General features: G+C 60.1%; 1 protein-coding gene across 2 annotated transcripts in view; it reads left to right on the top strand.

The window, feature by feature from the left end:
- The window catches only part of TCF20 (transcription factor 20), a 183,290-nt gene that overhangs the window by 44,948 nt on the left and 118,544 nt on the right, over window positions 1-19,798 (top strand). The window lies entirely within an intron of this gene.

Here is a 19,798-nt window from a genome sequence, read left to right as displayed (position 1 = left end):
TTGGATGTGATCTAGAAGGCAGTGGGAGCCCTCGATGGCTCTGGAGCAGGCGGAGGAGAAGTGATCAGATCCCAGCTTCAGCTGGAAGGGAGGTGGAAGTGGTCATGGTCAAGGTGTTAGCAGAAGGAAGCAGCCCCTCTCCAGTCCCTCTGGGGAGTGCCAGGGTGTGTGCCAGCACTGAGGACAAGTGCTTTGTCTCTCACCTGTGAAGCGGGCCTGTGATGGTGCTAGGCTGAGGTCTGTGCACGCACAGAGCCCTTGGCACAGTAAATATGCTTGTTGCCCTGGGGAGTGATGGGAGGGCAGAGCCCCTGCCCCAGATGTTCTCAAAGGAGGAGAGAGATGAGCAGGATGCGCTGCTGGGGTCTCTGGTTGTGTCCCAGCCCTGGCATAGCTCGGAGCTTTTTGCTTCTCGGGGGAGAGGAGTCCTGCCTGGGCTGTCCCCAAGGCTCCTGGTGATCAGTGAGGAAGGTTCCTGCTACCGGTGTCACCTAAGGGTGAGTTAGGAGCCTGAGAATGGAGCTAGGGGTTGGCACCAGGTGCTGGGCTGTGTCCTTAGCATATTCAGGGGACCATGAAGGCCTCTGGAGGTGGCAGGGGGAGGACTCCTTTCTGCAGCCTCGTAAGCTATCAGGAGTTGGGGTAACTGGGCCCAAGCCGAAGGGATTGAGGGCCATGCTGGGACCCTGGCTGCAGCCTTCTGTTCTATTCCTGTCTGGTGGTCCCTGGCAGTTCGTGGAACAGGCCCTGCTGCCCCCAGGCGACCTCAAGTGAGAGCCCTCTCTGTCCAGTTCATTTCCAGAGTTCCTTCTGGCCTGCAGATACGGCTGGGTCACCCTGCTTCCAGAACCTTCCCAGGCCTCTCTGGTGCTTCCGTCAAGCCTCCTGTGGTCGCTTGTCTTTGTGTCCCATCCGTGCTGTTCCCTCTGACACAGTGCCTTTCCTTTTTGCGCTCAGTTTCCTCTGGTGCGTTTGCCTCTCTGATGACATCTCTGGGAAGCCTGTCCCAGGCTGGCGGGTGACTTTCGTGTGTCCCCTGCCCTGGCTTCTAGGCTCCCTTCATGACTGGCACTGTCCACACCTTCCTGTAAGCACTTTTGACTGTGGGGTGGGAGCGTCTCCCTCAGTTTTGGGCCCAGGGCCAGCTCAGGATCTTGTTCAGAGGTGGGGCCAGTGATTGTTGAGTGTGGGTGAGTGAGCGAGTGGGTAGGGCTCTTCCTGCCTGTGTCCAGTCCATTCCACCTGCTGGGGCTGCCTTCCTGTCTGAGGCTGTCTACCCTCCCATGGGGCCTCAGGCGGAGCCCCACACTGCTGCCCCTGGACCTCCAGCTTGATGTGAGCACCCTGAGACCCTGGCTTCTCCCACTTGTCAGGGCCTCAGGTCCCCGTTAGGTGGTTGATGACTGCTGACAGATGGAACCTTCCCAAAACCTTCCCTCAGGTGGGGCTATGGTTGGAGCTGGCCGCTGCCTCCTGTCCACCCTGGCTTCCCTCAGGTGGGGCTATGGTTGGAGCTGGCCGCTGCCTCCTGTCCACCCTGGCTTCCCTCAGGTGGGGCTATGGTTGGAGCTGGGCACTGCCTCCTGTCCACCCTGGCTTCCCTCAGGTGGGGCTATGGTTGGAGCTGGCCGCTGCTTCCTGTCCACCCTGGCTTCCCTCAGGTTGCTCCTCCATTTTGGGTGTCAGTGAAAAATTTCTGCCACCTCTCACTTTCACTGAAGCAGAAAGTCCTGCTGTGGAATAAGCTGAAGACTTTGGGCCAGGCCAGTGGGAAGGACATCCTGGTTTAGGCTGGGCTGTGAGAGGCTCTCAGTCCCCCATTCAGGGGCCTCCTCCCTTCCTGGCTTGGGGGAGGGGCAGGGAACACCGGGCCCAGATTCCCATAGCACCCCACCCCCTGTCCCCACCCTTCTCATACACTTGGTGCATCCCCCTGCAGATGTAGCATTGGCCTTCCCTGGAGCTTTCTAGAATGATTTATCTGCTCATCCATTCAGCTGTTGTTGGGGGCTGGCACTGTCCCAGCTCATCAGTGGGGTGGGGTCCGGGGTGGGTTCCCTCGCAGTCACCTGGGGAGGCAGGCTCCCTGCTGCCCCTCAGCCCCTCGCCTCAGGCCTCCTGGGTGCAGGCCCTGTGGGCTCCTCTTCCCTCCGGTAATTGCCAGCTCCCGGCCTGGGGAGCAGCTGGGCCAGGTGTGGGCCGGCTGGCCGCCTGCCCACCGCCCACCACCGCAGGAGGCACTGCTGCCTGGGATTTGAGCTCCTCCGAGGGCTGGCGACGCAGCCGTGGGGAAATCATTTTCTGACAGCGGCCATCAATTTTGCTGAGAGCCCATCGGCGCGCTGGCAGCCTGTCCCTCGGCAGCCGCAGCTGGTCCGTGTCGAGCCCCAGGAGGTCCTGATGACAGAAGTGATTCGCGTTAGGCGTCTGCCTGGGGCACATGTCCGGAAGAGACAGAGTTCAGCCAGGCCCAGGCGCGCACCTCCCCGCCTTGGACCTTTACTCCCAGGACCTTGGGTTGGTAGAGCTGGCTCGTCCCCACCTTGGGGTGGCTACCCTGGGCTGCTGTCGCCGTGCCCACCCCGTGGGTCTGTTGAGTAACAGATACAGCACTGAGCAAGGCAGCCAGAGCCACTGCTGTGGTCCCGAGGTGCAGGGCGGGGGCCAGCCCTGCTTGGGTCCCAGAGAAGAGTGTTCCCGGCAGAGGGAACAATCTGGCAAAGGTCCTGAGGTGGGGCTCAGTCTGCAGTGTTGATGGAGCAGAAAAAAAAATGCTGCTTAGGCTGCCGAGTCACCCGGGGTAGAGCCCTGGAGGTGCCCCAAGGCAGGCTGAACCCCAGCCACCTAGCAAGGAGACTCCTGCAGGAGGTGGCTTCAGTGTGAGCCCAGAATGGGAGCGGGATTGTGCCTGGTGGGGCTGCCCACGGGGGAGTAGCCTTCTATCGGCAGAGCAACCTGAAGCAGCCTCAGGAGGAGCTGGGCAGGGCCCCGGGTGTGCAGCGAAGACGCTGTATTGGGGGCTCAGCGAGTCCAGGTCTCCTTGGGCTCTCTGGCCTTTAGTAGCGTTCCACTGTCAGTCCTGTGTTGCAGCGAGCTCCTCCTGTGCCCCTCGTGTTCCCTCACACCCCAGAGTTGTTTCTGTCCACTGCAGGGTCATTCTTTTTATTTTATTTTAAGATTTATTTATTTGTTTGAAAGGCAAAGTTACAGAGAAATAGAGAGATATTCCATCTGCTGTTTCCTCAAATGGCTGCAGTGGCCAGAGCTGGGCTGGTCCAAAGCCAGGAGCCAGGGGCTTCTTACGGGTCTCCCACGTTGTTGCAGGGGCCCAGGCACTTGGGCCATTCTCCACTGCTTTTCCAGACACATCAGCAGGGATCTGGATTGGAACTGGAGTAACTGGTACTCGAACCAGTGCCCATATGGGATGCCGGCACTGCAGGCAATGGCTTAACCTGTTATACCACAACGCTGGTCCCTACGCAGACTCGTTCTGAAGATGCTCCTAACCTGTCACATGGTACTGCCCACTCTCCTGAGTGGGGGACAGAACCCAGAGAAATGGGGAGGCTTGTTGGGAGGCCACCGCATGGTGAAGAGGCAAGGGATCCGGGACTTTCAGAGTGTGCCTGGATGGAACCATGAGCCACTCCCTGCACCTGCTCCAGCTTCCATCCAGTCTGTTGTCCTGCGTGGCTTTCCCCACAAGCTGTGTAGATGTGGGCTCAGGTCTGGTGCTGGGCCTGTAGGAGCATGGGCATAGGAAGGTTGGAAGCCAGAGCTGGTGCCCCACGCCTCCCCCACTACTCAAAAATGGTGGAAGAAGGAGACATCCTGAGCTTCCAGGGCCCTGCAGGCTCCTGGCTCTTCATGGAGGGTGGCCATTCACCTCTTGTAGACCAGGAGCCTGAGGCTCGGCAGGGACAAGGGAGGCCAGGCCAAGGCAGCTGCAGGTCTGTCTGTCCCTGCAGCCCCTGTCGTACTCCAGGCAATGGACAGAGAGAGCTCTTCCGTCTCCAGTTCACTCCTCAAATATCTGCAACAGCTAGTGCTGGGTCAAGCTGAAGCCAGGAGCCTGGAGCTCCGCCCTGATCTCCCATCTGTGTGGCAGGGACTCACATACTTGGGCATCATCTGCTGCCTTCCCAGGTGCATTAGCAGGAAGCTGGATTGGAGGTGGAGGTGGCACTGTGGATGTAGAGTGGGGGGATGTGGGCATCCTAAGTAGTAGCTTTTTAAAAAATATATATATATATTTTTATTCATTTGAAAGAGTTACAGAGAGAGAATCTTTCATCCAGTGGTTCACCCTTCAAATGGCCGCAGTGACCAGGGCTGGGCCAGACTGGAGCCAGGAGCTTCTTCCTGGTCTCCTACATAGGTTAAGGGGTCCAACCTGCTGCGCCACAGCTGTTGCTTTGAGGGGAGTGTGGTTTCCAGAATGCAAGTTCCCCCAAGCCTCTTGTCTCTTCACAACTCCTTTCATGGATTTGTCTGCGTCTTGGGACCCTACTTGACTTGGCCCCTTCAGATGCCCATTATTAAGGTCAAGTTCAGCCCGGGAACCCTTCTCTTCCATCAGCTGTGCCCATGAGGATCCTGCTTCCAGCACAGGCTGGGCCAAACCAGGCAGGGCCATGGCTACATGGATTACCTTCATGCCAGGCAGGTGGCCTCTTGGCAGTGGGAGAGGCCTGTGGCAGAGTCCTCGATGCCTTAACCTTGCTGTCACTCACTCATTCATCATGCTCTGGGGGTCCCCTTGTTCTGTGACGCCTGTGTAGTGCTTTCCAAGTGGTGCATTTCCTATAATTACTGCCCATCTATGCGAGGTAGTTTGAAAGTCCTTGGAAGGACCCTTCCTCATCCTGAGTGTCTTCCTCCTTTGCCTGTTGTCTGTTAGCAGAAATTTTACCATTAATGACTCATTCCTTTGGCATAACCAGTATCTTATCTAGGTTCCTCTAAAATGTGAAGCCCTGGAGTCTTAGTACCCCCTACAGGAAAGAGTCCCCTTTGAATTCCAGTTTTTGGGTCACTCCTGTGCCTAGGAGGCCAAGACTGTCTTGCCTTTACAGGGCTGTGGAGCCAGGGATTTGTGGCAGAGGCAGCAGGACCAGTGTCAGGCTCTGTTCCCCTGCAAGGTGCCTGGGATCACACTGTTGTCGCCCTATCATCATCACAGCCCTGCTCCCAGGATCTTCTCATTTTGCAGATGAGGGAAATAAGGCCCCCAGCCGGTTTCCCAGTTGGGAGTGGCCAGGGCTGGGCCTGTGGTCTGTGTCGCTCCTGCCCACACCCTTAGCACATCTCGCTCCTGCTGGAAGAAGGCTGTGTGACACTGGTGTGGCCCCTGTAGGCTCCAAGGGCGGCCCTTTTGAGTTTATAGCTCCTGGGGGAGGGCTCTGTCCCACTGCCTTTTGTGCTTCGTGAAAGCGATCACACTGAGTCTGTTTTGAGCCTCACGTAGCTCTCTAAGGCCGAAGCGTCCCCACTTCTCTGAGCAGGGAACTGGGAACACAGAGAGCCCCTGCTCTAATGACATGCCGTGTGGTGCCCCTAACAGGCCAGAGAAGATCTTGGTCTGGCCTTGGTGGCAGGAGGCGAGGTGTTCAGCCCTGCTGGGACCGGTGCTCAGAGCCTCCCGCAGGTGGGAGCGGGGAGCAGGTCCCAGAGGGGAGGCAGGCCGTGTGGGAGCAGCTGGCCCCCACCTGTCACCCTCCAGGTTCCCGCACTCCCGCATCCGTCTTTGCGAGGAGTGTTGTGCAGCTCCTGTGCCAGCCCTTGGCCAGCTGTGCAGGTCCTAATTGGTCCACCCTCCAGGCCGTATTTTCTTGGGTATTGATGAGCCAGTGTCACCCAGGACGCAGCCAGAAGCTGAACTGAACTCAAGACAGATCGGGCCTCCGCCTCATCAATCTGCCCCTGCTGCTGTGCTGGGGAGGCGGGGGCGGCAGGGCATGGGCCAAGCGGGGCCCTCCTGAGCTCTCAGAGTTGTCTGCTTCAGCCGCACACACCTGCCAGGGACACTGCTTGGCTGTTCCCTGTCCAGGGACTTGCAGAGTGACTGTTCTGGCAGCCTCCCACTGCCTGGGAGGGGACCCCAGCTGCTCACCTGGGCCCGTGGCTCTGTCCCTTGGCACTCCGTGGCCACCAGGCTCCTCTGTCCTGTTGCAGCCCTGGGGCTGCCACTTCCTCCCCCAGCCGTGCCCCTCGCCGCCTCCTCCTCAGAAACCCCTCACGCAGTTTCTCTTCGCGTCCTGTCATTTAGGTGTGGAGAGAACACTGCTTCCCCACAGCTTCTCGCCCCGCAAGGCCAGATTTCTGTCGTCTGTGGTCTCGGCACCGCTTGCCTTACCTGCCGAACAGTCCAGATGGCAGGGACCAGTGAGCGGTTTGTGAGGGTCTCTGTCCCTGCTGCCCCTCACTTAGGACATGGACTCTGGCCCTGGGAATCATGCCGCTTGTTTTCTGCTATATCCCCACTGCCTGGCCCGTAGCTGGCCCTCAGCAAGTGACTGACGGCTCCTTCTTCACGAACAAATCTCCACCTGCTGCTGCCCCTGTGGTGAATTCCAGACTCCTGCAGGGTCCAACTGAGTCAGTACCCTCTGCCTGGAGTTTCCTTCTTGTCCATTCCTTTACCCGGTGAACGCCTATGCATCCTTTAAAGCCCAAATAGATGTCACCTTTTCTGTGATGCCTTCCTGGCTGCCCCGGGGCAGAGTTGGTTGTTCTGGCCTCTGATTCAGCGGCTGCAGAACATCTGTCCCTGGGCAGGGCCCTGGGGAGCCGAGGCTGGGAAGTGCGGAGTTTAGCACCCGTGTGGACTCAGCCCTGAGCACAGCAGCCTCGGACGCATAGTGGTGGCCGTGGTGATGATAAAAGCATGTTCTGCCTGTTCCATCTGCAGCACGGCACCGTGAGGTGCTGGTGTTGCCCACTGTTACGGATACGGACAGTAGGGCTCAGAGAGGTGCCGTAACTTACTGGTAGTTCATGGAAAGCTGGACTTGAATTTGAAGCCATGTTCATCACCACTCACTGTCCTGACTCTGTGGAGGGTGTGTGAGGGCTGTAAGAATGTAGAGAGGCCCCTGCCCCATGCCTGTGCAGGGGAGGGGGGTCACAGAGCAGGTGGCAGAGGGTAAATGTCTGAGCTGAGACTGGGAGGGAAAGTACATGTTCTCCAGGCAGAGAGTGGGGGGCAGAGGGCACTGCTGGTGCTGGGAGCCGTGCTGGCAGGGGGCTGATGGCTGGGGAATTCACTGGAGAGTGGGGTGGGGGGACGTGGGGGAGCAGTAAGGAGAGGCTGGGAGGTGAGCCAGGTGGGAGTGGGGAGGGAGGCCCAGGAAGGGGGCCCTGGCTGGGGCCTGGGGGAGGGACCCAGGCTCCTGCATGTGTGCTGTTGCTGTGGGCCTGGCAAGCGGCCATGCTGGGCTCTGGTTTCTGGCAGCTTCCAGGCTGCGGTCCCTTGTTTCCGCTGGCCCAGTCTCTGCCTTGTTCCCTTCACACTATCCCCTCCAGGCTGACAGGGTAGGTGGAGGCCCTGGGGAGCACTTCCTGTCTGAAAATCCTTGGGTCGGAGCATGGGGAGGCACTGGGGCCCCTCTCGCAGAGGACATGGGCTGCTGGCTGTGCCTGCTCGGCCAGCCCGTGCTCCTTCTCGGTGGCTCACTGTCCATGCCTCTCACATGGCATCCCCAGCCAGCTGGCTCTGCCTGCATGTCCTGCCAGCCCTCCATACTGGGAAGCAGGCACTGGCTTCCACCCTGGGGATCCACACCGCTCTTGGACCCAGGTGGGCACGGTGGGCGGGCCTGGCTCGTTATCCCCAATCTTTGGACGTGAAGTGGCTGTGATCACCTGGCCAGTGAGGTGGAGCCAAGATTCCAACCCAGGTGTGGCTGTCCAGGCCTCCCTCCCCCCATAGGGCTCCGCCTTCCCCAGTCACTGCCTCATCTCTGCTCACCAAGATCAGCCATCCCTCAACACCCCCATGAAGGGACCAAACTGTCACACAGCAAAGGCAGCGTCCTGACACTTACTTGGTCATTCCGTCATTCATTCGCTCGCTCCCAGACGTCTGTGGTGCCCCTGCCCTTGGGGCCCTTCCAGGCACATTTCACAGGGCCGAGAGCCCAGCGGTGGGGCGTGTCCAGTAAGTTCGCTCTGGGACTCTCAGCTTCTTCTATGGAGGGAGGATGGTGTTAGTGCCTTCCCCAGGGTGACTTGGAGGATGACGGGAGCCCATGTGTGTCAGGTGCTAAGAGCAGTGTCTGCATAAAGTAGTCCCTCTGTCCATGACACTTGTTGCTGTCCTGGTGTTGTGGGCCCCCTCCTCCAGGAAGCACCCCGAATCCTGGAGGCTGGTGCACGTCTCTCTCTCCTCAGCTCTGCACTGGCTCCACATCCTGGGAGCGGGTCCTGAGAGTCAAGCATGTCCCCTTGCCCGGCTGTAGGCACCTGGGGGCCTGAGGCTGCCCTTGTGGCCCCCCTCACCCCATCCTAGCTACCAGACCAGGGCTGTGCACATAATAGACACTTAATACATGTTTATGGAATTGAATTAACGATAAAACGAGATAATGGCCTGGAAGGAGCCTGGGTTGTTAGGAGGGAGTGCGCAGCGTAAGAACCAGGCCTATTTTTTTAAGCAGATTAATCTGGTCTTAACTCATTCTAATAGCCTGCGCCCCTATTGGCCAAGGCCATTATAATAAAATACGGCCAGGGCCGTGGAGCGGGGAGATAGCGGTGCCTCCGTGCTCGCCTTCCGAAGGATCCCACAGCAGACTGCCTCCGGCTGTCCAGGCTAACACCCAGAGAGCCTGAGGGACCTGCCTGGGGATGCACAGCTGAGTCCAGGAGAGGAGGAAGAGGTGGTGGGTCTCCTTGGAGATGTACGGCAAGGGGTGTGTGCTGGCCTGGTGCCAGGGCTGGGGCCTCCTCATTCCCATCCCAGGCACCCTTCACTCCTGGGAAGTCAAGTTTAGTGCTGTAGGAGGCACAAACTCTGAGACGAGGTGGTATGAGGCTGTTATCAGTCATTCACACCATAGTCTGAATTTGTACCCTGGTGAGGGCCGAGATCTGAGGGGTTGCTGAAAGAAGGGATGGTCTTGCTGTAGTCGGAGTAGGTGGGGCACTGGGGAAGTTGCCCTTCCCGCCCACCCACCGTCCTAGTCTTGAGGCCTCATGGGAGGCTGGGAATGAGGGATGTTGGCCTGAGTAGGGATGAAGAAGCTTGGGGTGATATCCAGAGTTCTGCCCTTGCAGTTGGAGTGGGGGTCATAGTCGCTGCAGTGTGCATCCTGTGGGCTCATCCTGAACAACTCTGCTGGTTCTGGGGTCCCACTGTTGCCTCCTCTTAGTGGGGTTTGGTGCCCAGTTCTGGCTCTCCCTCATCTCAGTCTTGAACAGGTGTTGCCCTCCTGAGCCTCCGTTTCCTGGGCCGTAGAGCGGCTTGGATGGCTCCATCCCCTGGCGTTGGGGCTCGCTAGGAGAAGTGCCCTCCCCCTGACTCCCAGCGGCCTTTAGGGAACCCAGCCTGGGAGTGCATCTCCAGCATGGGGGACCATGGGATTCCCTGGGTCCCAGCAGAGGCTCCACTGAGGCGCTGGGGGGGAGGGGGTTGGGGCACTTCTCTGGGCTGGAGGCTTCCCCATTTCAGACATCCCTGGGAGGGGCTGCCCGAGCTGGGAGGTCCCCTGGTCACCCCCTGCCGTTGTTTCCCACCTGCCTCCTGGCAGGCGCGGGGCCTCAGCTGCCGGCCCAGCCTGGCAGGGCGGCTGCAGCGCTAATCAGCCATCGCGCCACTTTCCTTGGGAGGAGAAATTGCAGGTGGCAACTCATAATTTCCCAGGCTTCTCCTTTCATTAATTTCTCTCTGCAAAATGGAGGCTTTCTGCTGAGCCGGGGAATTGGCAGCCACGCACGGCAGCTCTGGGCCAGCCACGCTCTCTGCTTGGGGTGGGGGGCAGCAGGGGGATGGCCCTGGGCGGCCGCTGTGCTCACGCCATGTGCTGCGGCCCCCACAGAGGCCAGGGGTTTATTCTGTACTCAAATTGACTTGCCGAGCCCCACTAGGTCTGGAAAATTGCTTGGTTCGCCCTGTGCTTGCTGCTCCGTCCCTGGTGGAGGCAGAGGTGGGGACCTGCCAGGGTCTGCCTTGGGTGGACTGTGTGGGGGCCCTGGGGGCAGCCCTGCTTTCTCTGCACCGACTCTCACTGGAATGAGCATGGAGACTGCCGGTGCCACCCTCCTGAGGGCCTTTGCTTGTCTCCCAGTCTCTGTGGGCCAGGTCTGCAGGAGGGAGATAGGGTGGGTGAGGGGTGGCCCCATGGGGCCTCAGTGAGTCCCCAGCCATGGGCGGCGGGGACAGCTGGGCACACTGGTGACGACCGCCAGCTAAGAGCCATTGTGGGACAGGCCAAGAGGGGTGGACACCACAGCAGGGGTGCCCTGGAGGGGCCAGGTCTGGAAGGACAGGTGGGAGGTGGGTGGGAAAGAGGTCTTGATCCCAGAACAGATTGCGTGTGTCCATTCCTCCCCCAGATGTGGATGAAGTGGCTGCTTGGGAGACAGTGTTGTGGACTTCGGGGATCTGCCAGGTGTCCTGGTGAGGAGTTCGGGCTCTCTGGGGACTAGGAGAGATTTGGTCAGATGGGGTCTAGTGACATCCATGGAGAGGCCAGTCGCAGAGGGAGTTTGGGAGGGAACATACACAGGAGGACCTGGAAGGAGGTAAGATGGCCCCAGATTTCTGGACCCAGGTGGACGACAGTGGGATTCCTCAACAGGGAGGTAGGAAGACTGGGGAAGGCGGGACAGTCCTACTCAAGAGGAAGTAGTCAGTCACCATCTAGTATAACTTAGGCAGTTGGGCCAGCTTGTTAAACAGTCCTCACGGGCAGCCCTGGGGACCAGGAGACAGCACTGCGGAGGCAAGGCTGACTTGCTCAGGTTGTGTTTGCAGTGTTTGTGGGACTTCGGGGAGGGGTGCAGAGTTCAAGGAGTGTTAGGTTCAGGTCCTGCGGGAAACCTGGAAAGGATCTGCTGGGCGCCCAGAGCTCCCTCACGGGCTGTGCAGCCCCTGGGCACGTCTGAGCCTCTCTGAACCCGTTTCCTGATTTTGAAAGAGCCCAGGCTGTGGAGACAACCCTGAACACGCAGGGCCACTGTGGAGCCCACGGCCAGGTTAAACTGGAGCTCCAGGACTCCATCCTCAGCCTAGAAGGTCCAGTGGCTGCCCTGGCTGGGATGTGGCCATTGGCTTCCATGGGGAGGACTGCCCCTTGCTTCCTCTCCCACCAAGACCGCTCCGAAAGGAGGACGTCCCTGATGGAAGATAGTTCCGAGACGTGGGCCTTGCAGCTGCCCCCCCCGCCCCACCCTGGCAAGTCTCTTCATGCCTCCTTGCCTCAGTTTCCCCAGCTGTAAAATGGGACGATCCTGCCCCCCTCCCAGGGTTACTGTGAGCCCCGACTACTCAGAACCGCCTGGACCACAGACACATTCATTGCCACGACTCACCTCCCAGGACCAGCGAGACCCTGGAGGCTGGGGCACACCAAGAAAGGGTGGGGCCTTGTCCGCTTGGTGAGTTGGGAGGGCTCTGAGGGACAGGGCAGGAGGTGTCTGGCCGGGTATCCCAGAGCCAAGGTAAGGGGCTCATGTTGAGATATCCAGGGCTCTCTCCCCTCTGACAACCGCTGCCCCAGCCTCCCCACCTCCCCGGGTTCCCCTCTGTGTTGGGCCCTACCTGCCTTTCCCAAGTCTGCCGCGGTCTCCTCACGGAATTCCTGGGCAGGGATCTGGTGCAGCTTTGATCTCGGAGGCACGGGCAGCTGAGGCCGGGCGGGAGCGGCTGGATATTTTCTCCCGTAATGGGGCATTAAGTAGACAGCCCAGATGGGAATCTCCAGCGGGGGGGTGGACACAGCCTGCTTCCCATCAGCCTGAAATATGGCCCTGTCACCACCCAGCCTCAAAGGAAGCTACCTTCGGGCTGGCCAGGACACAGCTTTGATGTTCCTGCAGCAGGGAACTGGGCAAGTGTTCCCTGGCACAGGCTGCAGCCTTGGCCCCAGCTGGACTGGAACGTGGTCTGTGGGGCCCTGGGAGAGGCCCCCTTTCCTCCTCCCCACTCTCCTTCTTCCTATCCCTCTCCCCTCCCCACTTCTCACCTCTGCCCCTTCCTTCTTCCCTCCCCTCCTTCTCATCCCCCTCCTTCTTCCTGAGGCCTGGGCAGTTTTCATTCTGTTCACACATCTCCCACCCAGAGACCCTCTCCCATCCACCAGGGGCCCTGCAGTGAGTGCAGGTGCGAGCGTGCTTCCCCCCTCACCTGTTGGGCACATCCTGTGGAGAAGGCGACTCAAAGTGAGGCCAAACAGCTAGGAATTCGCAGTTCTGGTGCTTGTTGGGCAGGTCATTCCTCAGTGCTCACGCCCAGGTCTAGAGGACAGGCTTGTGGTGCGGGTTAAGCGAGTGTGGCTGCCAGGTGTTTGGATGGCTGCCTGCCTCAAGCACACGCTCTGTTTGCTCGGATTAGCTGCTTTTGTAGTCTAAGACCAGGGGCTGGACCTCCCTGAGCCTCCGTGGCCTCCTCCCTGCAGTGGTGTGAATGACCCCCAGCCTGGATGTCATGCATTGCTAGACTTGGCACGGGGGCATCCAGTAGAAGGCTGCCAGGGCCGGAAGCGGAGGGTTTGCCCGGGGGTGGGGGTGGGGTGTCTCTGCCTGCAGTTGTACCTGAGCACATGGGCACACATCAGGATAGGAGAGTCCTTCCTGAATGACAGGTGGGAGGGTGCTGGGCGGGGGTGGGGTCCTGGATGAGCCTGGTCAAGGGCCAAGGCCAGCCTCTTTTTTTTTCTTTTTCCTTTCTCCAAATCCCTTGAACCCCCACAGGTCCAGAGGGAAGCAGAAATCCAGCTCTTGCCCCATCTCCTACTGGCGACCTTGGCAAAGCCTCTTCTGGCCTTGAAAGGGGGACAGGATGGTTGGTGGCCTCCTTGCAGGGCTGGGAGCTCAGGGAGGCTGGAGGTCCCCTCAGGAACCTCTCACCTGCCCCAGGATGGGCACACCTGGGAGAATGTGTCATTTTCACCTTTCCACCTGGGCCCCTACTCTGAACCATCTGAGGCCTGTGTGCCCCTCTGATCCCTTCCACAGACCCCCGACTGCAGCTTCCACCAGCCTCTGCCTGGTCTCCATCCTGATGCTGCCACAAGAGCTCTGGTCTCAGTTACTCTTTCTGGAGAATGGGCTTCTAAACTCCACGGTATCATTAAGGTAGTGTCGAGGCTCCAGCTCTGTGAGAGGCACCCACGCTGGCTGGCTTCAGGGTTAGGGGTGGGTCAGGGCCACACCAGACCCGTGGTGAGGGTTCTTGTGCCGCTTCCCAGTGGTTCCTCAACAAGGATGCCTCCTGTGGGGGCTGAGGTTGAGAGGCTTGGCTGATGTCCCCGGCTGTAGCAAGGCCTAGCCTGGGGGCCAGGCTTGGCCCTGAGCCTGTGTGCATGGTCCCCTGGGGCTGATGGCTGCCCATCTGCTCTGGTGCTGCCCGCTGCCAGGGAGGAAGGAGTCTCCCTGACCCCCATGATGGTCCTCAGAACCACGGGGTACAGCCATGTCCCGCCACCCTACAAGCACTGGTTCTCTTTTCTGCTTCCCCTCCAAGCCCTCCGAGGTCCCCATAGCCCTGGAGATCAGTCGCTTGTGGAGCGGTGCCTGCCCACGCTGCAGCCTGCTGAGAACCGTCCTTAGGAGTCCCCTGCACCCTTTCTCCACAGAGCCTGCACCCTTGCTGTCCCTCTGCTGGGTGCAGTCTGCCCTCCCCACACTGGCAGGTGGATTTCTCTGGAGGGACCAGGCCGTCTGCTTTGCCTGGCCCAGGCCCCACATCCCAGCCCCGTGCCTCCTGGTGGCCACATCTGCCTCCACTGACTCCAGAGGGGCGGGCACCTCGTCTGTCTGGCTCCCCTCTGTCCTGGGGCCTGGCACAGAGTAGATATGCAGTAGACGCTTGAAGGAACAAACTCAGCTTCTGACAGCGAGGCTCTGAGGGCTGCCGTGTCTGTGAGGGAGATGGCTTGAGCCGCTGTTCTTGCAATTTTTCATTTACTTATTTTTTTTAATATTAACTTTATTTGAAAAGCAAAGAGACAGATGGAGAGAGATCTTCCACCTGCTGGCTAACTCCCCAAATGCCCACGTAGCCAGTGCTGGGCCAGGCGGAAGCCTGGAGCCCGGAGCTGCAACTGGGCAGTTGCTGCTGCCTCCCAGGGTCCGCGTAGCAGGACGCTGAAACAGGAAGCGGGGTGGTCTGGACTTAAACCCAGGGCATCTCAATGAGGGTGGGCGCGTGGGCGTCTCAGCTGCTAAGCTAAACACCTGCCCTTCTGCCTGGAGTTCTGTGTCCCCTGCTGTGGGGCCTCCCTTTGGGGTGAGCACGCACACACCCCCCCATGCCCCGAGGCAGCAGCTCCCTCCTTGGAGAACCCTCTTCTCCATCCCTACCATGGGACATCACGGTCCCTGGCCTCTATGGGCATGGGTCGTTGAGTGAATGCTGCAGCGCGTGCTCCAGGCTGCGGTCTGGGGAGTCGACGCTGCCTGTGTCCTGGCAGGATTAGGATGGAATGGGGAGGGGGGCAGGGCCCGGGAGAGGGGGCGGATGGTAGATGCCTTGACATGGTGGTTGTGGGGGGGAGTTCTGAGACCCTCCCTTGTGAGACAGCTGGATTGGAGCCAGCAGAGGGCCAGACCCAGTCCTGAATGGTGGTGGTGGTGACTTCTTTGTTTTTAACTGGAGTCAGTGTGAAAATGGGGAAGGTTTCATGTAAAAATCCAGATTTCCTTCTTCTCTTGGTAGCCGGACTGGCCTAGCCAGAAGCTTTCACGGAGGACGTGGTCAGGAGCGGCTGGGTGGTCCTGGCTCCAGGCCACCTGCCCAGCCGCCAGCAGGGCCCTGTCCTCCTGGACTCCCTCCTTGGGGGACAGGTTTCCAAACCCGCCTCTCAGTCCCCTGCCTGGAGATAAGACTGCATTCCAAACCCCCCCCCCCCCCAATATTCCAGACAATCTGCCTCGTTTTAAAATTCCTTCAGCAGCCCCAGGCCCAGCGGCTTCTCCCAGCGAAGGAGCGAGGAACGAGGCCGGCGCACGTGACTGCGCTCTGCGGCTGGGGAAGGCTTTGATGTTGCGGGGATTTCAGAGTGCCCCTCCCCCTCCCGCCCTCCCTTCCCTGCCCCCCTTCTCCTCCAGTCTCCCCCATCCTCCCCTCCCCTCCTTTCTTCCTCTGCTCCCTTTCCCTTCCTCCGCCACCCCCTCCTCTTTTCTCTCCTCGTTCCCCTCTGCTTCCTCCTCCTCTGCTCTTCTCTCTCCCCCTTCCCGCCTCCAGATACCTGCTAATTGCCCTCCCCTCCTGCCCTTGCTTCCTGGTTCCTTAAGACCAACCAGGTCACCCCTCGGAGGCTGATGTTTTGGGGGCTGGGTGGAGGCCTTGCCATACTGGGAGAGATGCCGGGGTTACGCCCCTCCACCTCCCTCTCCAGTCCCACAGGATTCCCCGGGCACTGCCACTGCTGGCATGTTTGGTTTCTGAGGCTTTGAGGCCAGGGCTACAGCCCTTTTGTCCTGGAGTCGGGGGGGGGTGGGGGGGGACCTGAGGCCCCGGGGGTTGGAGAGGCCAGTGCAGAGAGAGCAGAGTAGGTGCGGGTGGGGGATGTGTTGTGTGTCGGGAGGTGAGTAGGGGAGGCTGGATGGAGGGGCGAGTGCTGGGGAGGGACAACTCCTGGTGTCCTCTCCCCCGTGGACCCTGCCACTGCTGCCACTGGACATCTCTGGGATCTCCAGCTGGTCCTGGTGGCTGCCCGCCACCCCCACCCCTTCCCTCCCCTTTCCTCTGAAGGCTGCAACCTCAGGACCCAAGTGCAGGTTTGTGTGGTGACCTCGTCAAGTCTCTGTCCCTTCTCACAAAGGGCATGGAAGCCCTTGGTGTCACAGTTCATTGCCACGGTCATGCACTGTCCCAGTGCGTCCGCAGTCAGGTCACTGAGGCTGTGAGGAGTCTGTGTGCTGGCTGTTGTGCCGGGGGTCTACTTGCCCCAATCCACAGGGTTAGCACATGGGGTCCAGGGCCTTGAGTGGGCTGGCCTGGGGACCCAGTGGGCCTGCCGTGAGGAAGGGGCCGTTTGCTGTCCGGGTCCCTGGGCTCTGGCCATCCTGCTGTACTTTCTGTGCTGAAACGGGCTTCCTGGCAGGCACGTGTGGGGAGACACAAGCAATGGGCAAGATGGGAACCGTGCCAGACGGTGGGCCTACTGTGTGCCTTGTTCCCAGGGCACAGTGCGTCCTCTCTGTTCTGCTGCCCCCACCCTGCACCCTCCCTGCATGGATGAGAGTCCAGGCTCACGGAGGTGCTGAGTCCTACACAGCAGGGTTGGGCCCCAGGCCCTCTGCTGAGGGGTGGGGGCAAGACAGACCTTAGTGATGCCCGAGGGCCCTGGCTGCTTCCCATCCTGGGGTCACTGTGAGCCCCTTCTCTGGCAGCTGCCCTATTTTCCCGCCTTGTGTCCTCAGTCATTGACACCAGGGCCAGTTCCTCACCTCTGGGGAGCGGCCGCTCTTACATCCCACGCGTGCTGGGGGCCCCGGGCATGGTCAGCCCGTGAGGGTCACTGCCAACGTGCCCACCCATCAAAGCCTGTCTGTCCTCCGTTCCTCCCTTGCTCACACGTGGAGCAGTGCCTGTGAGACCTCCCCTGGGCTACAGAATCTGCCGGTAGCAGCACCTGGGGCCCTCCTTGTGTCCCACTCTGCTCTGTGACCTTGGGTAAGTCGGTGTCCCTCTCTGCATGTTTCTAAGAGGCTGAGAAGCTTTCTGGTAAAAGAACCTCCTGGTTCTTGGTGCAGATGTGAGCAGCTGGGCACAGATCACCCGGGTGCCCCAGTGGCCAGCCCTGACCTAGTGCATGCTCATGGCCTGTGCCAGTGACACAGCCCCTCCCACCCTGAGCCTTAGGCTCCTCACCACCAACTGGTCTGGGGTGCAGAGCCCCAGCTTCTCTGGCATGCTCTATTGGGTGGGGACGGGTCAGTGCACGTTTAAACTGCCTGGCTCAAATCCTCTCCCAGTTTTTCCTGAGTCTGCCTTGTCTGAGGCTAGCAAGAGGGGCCGGCAAAGGGACAGCACCTGGGGACTGAGCCTCAAGACCTTGGCATTGTAGGCTTCCACGAACTCCTTTAGCTGTGTGCGTGGAGGGTCCTCGGGAGGCTGTCAACAGGCCAAGACAGGCACTAATGAGCCCTGCTTGTCCTGGCCCTGTTCCTTACCCTGCCACTCCTGCCGGCAGCTGTCCTTAGAGGATTTGTCCTCTGCCCAGGCCTATGGAGACAGGCAGGAGCCCCTCGCCTGTGTTTCCATCTTCAGCTCCTCGCCGACTCTACAGGGTAGTGTTCTCTGCTCATGCCCATTTTCCAAGTGGGGGACTTCCTTGCCAAAGGTCACTCAGCCGGTCCATCCACTGAGGCCTGGGCACCCAGGCCTGCCTGAGTTGGTGAAGCATAGGGGTTGGAGCCCAGCTTCGGGAGCCTGGGTTCAGGTGCAGAGCCCTCCTCCAGGGGCTGTGTGGTCCTGGGTGAGTTACTGTGCCTCTTTGAGCCTCACATCTCTGGAGTGGGCGTCACAATGGCCCCTGCCCTGGGGAGGAGCCAGTGTGGGAGCTCGCAGGTGCCCTGTGCGGAGTGAGTGCTGGTGAAATGTCAGCTGTAGTCGCTGCCGTTTTTATTACTTATTCGACTTGAAAAGCTCCTCCTGCTCTATGTGCTGCGTCCACAGTAAGTCCTCATTTGTGAGAAGCTGAGCTGAATAAATGGGGTTGGAGCGCCTGGATCTCCACCCAGCAAGATTCCATCCCTCAGTCCTGCTGGGGGCTGGCATCATCAGAGCCCCCTTGTAGCTCTGGTGCGGAGCAGAAACTTGGCTCAGTGCTGGCGGCCTGGCCAGGGCCCCACTTGGGAGCGAGGGGCTCAGCCCTGCCTGGCCTGCCTCCTGGCTGACAGCTCGGGCACTGTGAGCTGGCTGCCAGCCAAGCTGCTTCCTCTCCCGGCTGGCTGGCATCCCGGGCCCAGTGCCAGGAGGCCGGCTGGTGGGCAGCAGCTCCAGCGCCACAGGGCTGTGATCCCAGCCAGGAGACTCCAGGCAGGACTGGGTGTTGGGGCTTCCAGTAGTCCCTTGGCGGCCCTTGGGGAGCCAGGCACAACTGTACCAGCTCTCATGCTGCCCCCCAACACTGGCACCTTCGCAGTTCTGGGGAAAGCAGATTTGTGGAAACAGCAGTGCAATGAGCAGAGTTGGGCCAAAGGTCCACGGAGCCGCCTGTGACCTCTACAGCCTCATCCGGAAAATGGAGCCAGGCTGTACCCCAGGGCCTGTCTCATGGGTCACGGGTTCAGCCAGCGCTGAGCGCCCATATGTCCAGGGCCTCTGCTGGGGCAGAACTTGTCGGGTCCAGTGGCTGGGGTCTGGTGGGCGAGGCTAGGCTGCTGCTGATTGTGAGGATGCCAGGCAGCACCCAGCGCTCACCCACCGGGCACTGTCCAAGTCCTTAGGAGCATTAACCCACTTCAGGGGTCCTCACAGAACTCTGGAGTGTGAGGGCTCTTGCCTCCTTTCTGTGGCTGAGGAAACAGCTCCTTGCAGCTGGTAGGCAGCCAGGGCAGGGCATGGACCCCCGCAGGCTGGCCTCAGAGCGACTCCCGGGGTCTGTGTGCTGACGGTGGCCTGTGCCATCTGGGGAGCTCATCACCCTGGTGGTGGCATGGAAGGGCTGCCTGGAGGCAGGGGTGGGTGGGCTGAAGTCCTCTGGGATTTCTGTGACAGCTGCCGGGGCCTTTGACAGAGGCCCAGTAGGGAATTCGAAGAAGGCTTATCGGAGGAAGCACTGTTTAGGCTGTGACCTGCTTGACTGAGTCAGTTGTGCAAGAACCGTTAGGAAGAGCATCCCAGGGTGGGGAGGAGCCAGGGCAGAGGTCCTGGGCACGTTGCAGGGATGTGGCTGTGCCAGCCCACAGTGGTGGGGAGGCTGCAAACAGAGGTTCTAGCTGCACGGTCCCCTGTGCATGCTGTAGCCTCTTCTTGGTCGACAAGGAAGTGCCTGGGTAGGGGCAGGCGGGCCTGGGTGCCAGCTGAGTTCTCACTTCTGCTGGGCCCCCCTCCAAGTCATCTGCCTCAGTGGCATGGGATTCCTGGCCAGGTCCCTGAGTGCCCTTTACCATGGCTGGGGTGCTCCAGGCAAACCCAGCCCAACTGCTCCTGTCTTGAGTCTCTGCATAGAGCCCCTTGGGTGGCCTCCATCCAGCCTCGGTGTGTCCTGCACCAAGCACCATTGAGCAGCATGGGTCTCTTCCCTGAGAGGGGCCATCCCTAAGCCTTTGAAAGGGCCCTCTGTTGAGCCACATCACTGGGTCTGTATTTCTCCCCAGGGGCAGCCAGCCATTGCCTGATGTCTAGCTAACGAGACAATCCTGAGTCCCCTTGTCCTGGTCTGCACAGCAGGGACATTGGTGTCTACTTTGTGGTTTGCCCTGAGGCTTAGAGATGATTTTGGTCAAGTTCCTGCCATGTCTGTCAGTGGCTGTTGTTGCAAATGAGAATCCTAAATCTTGTGACCGCCGGGCCCAGCACCCTGGACAGCAGCAGCCCGGCCCTGCCCTCTCATGCCATTGGAGGGAGGTCCCTTTCCCACCGGGCCGGCTGCCCTGCCTCTGCCACGCCCACCCCCAGCAG

The sequence above is a fragment of the Oryctolagus cuniculus genome, chromosome 11, assembly GCF_051225735.1.
Source record: "Oryctolagus cuniculus isolate XC-2025 breed Fujian yellow rabbit chromosome 11, ASM5122573v1, whole genome shotgun sequence".
Taxonomy (NCBI): Eukaryota; Metazoa; Chordata; class Mammalia; order Lagomorpha; family Leporidae; genus Oryctolagus; species Oryctolagus cuniculus.
This window is presented reverse-complemented; position numbering and strand designations above follow the sequence as displayed.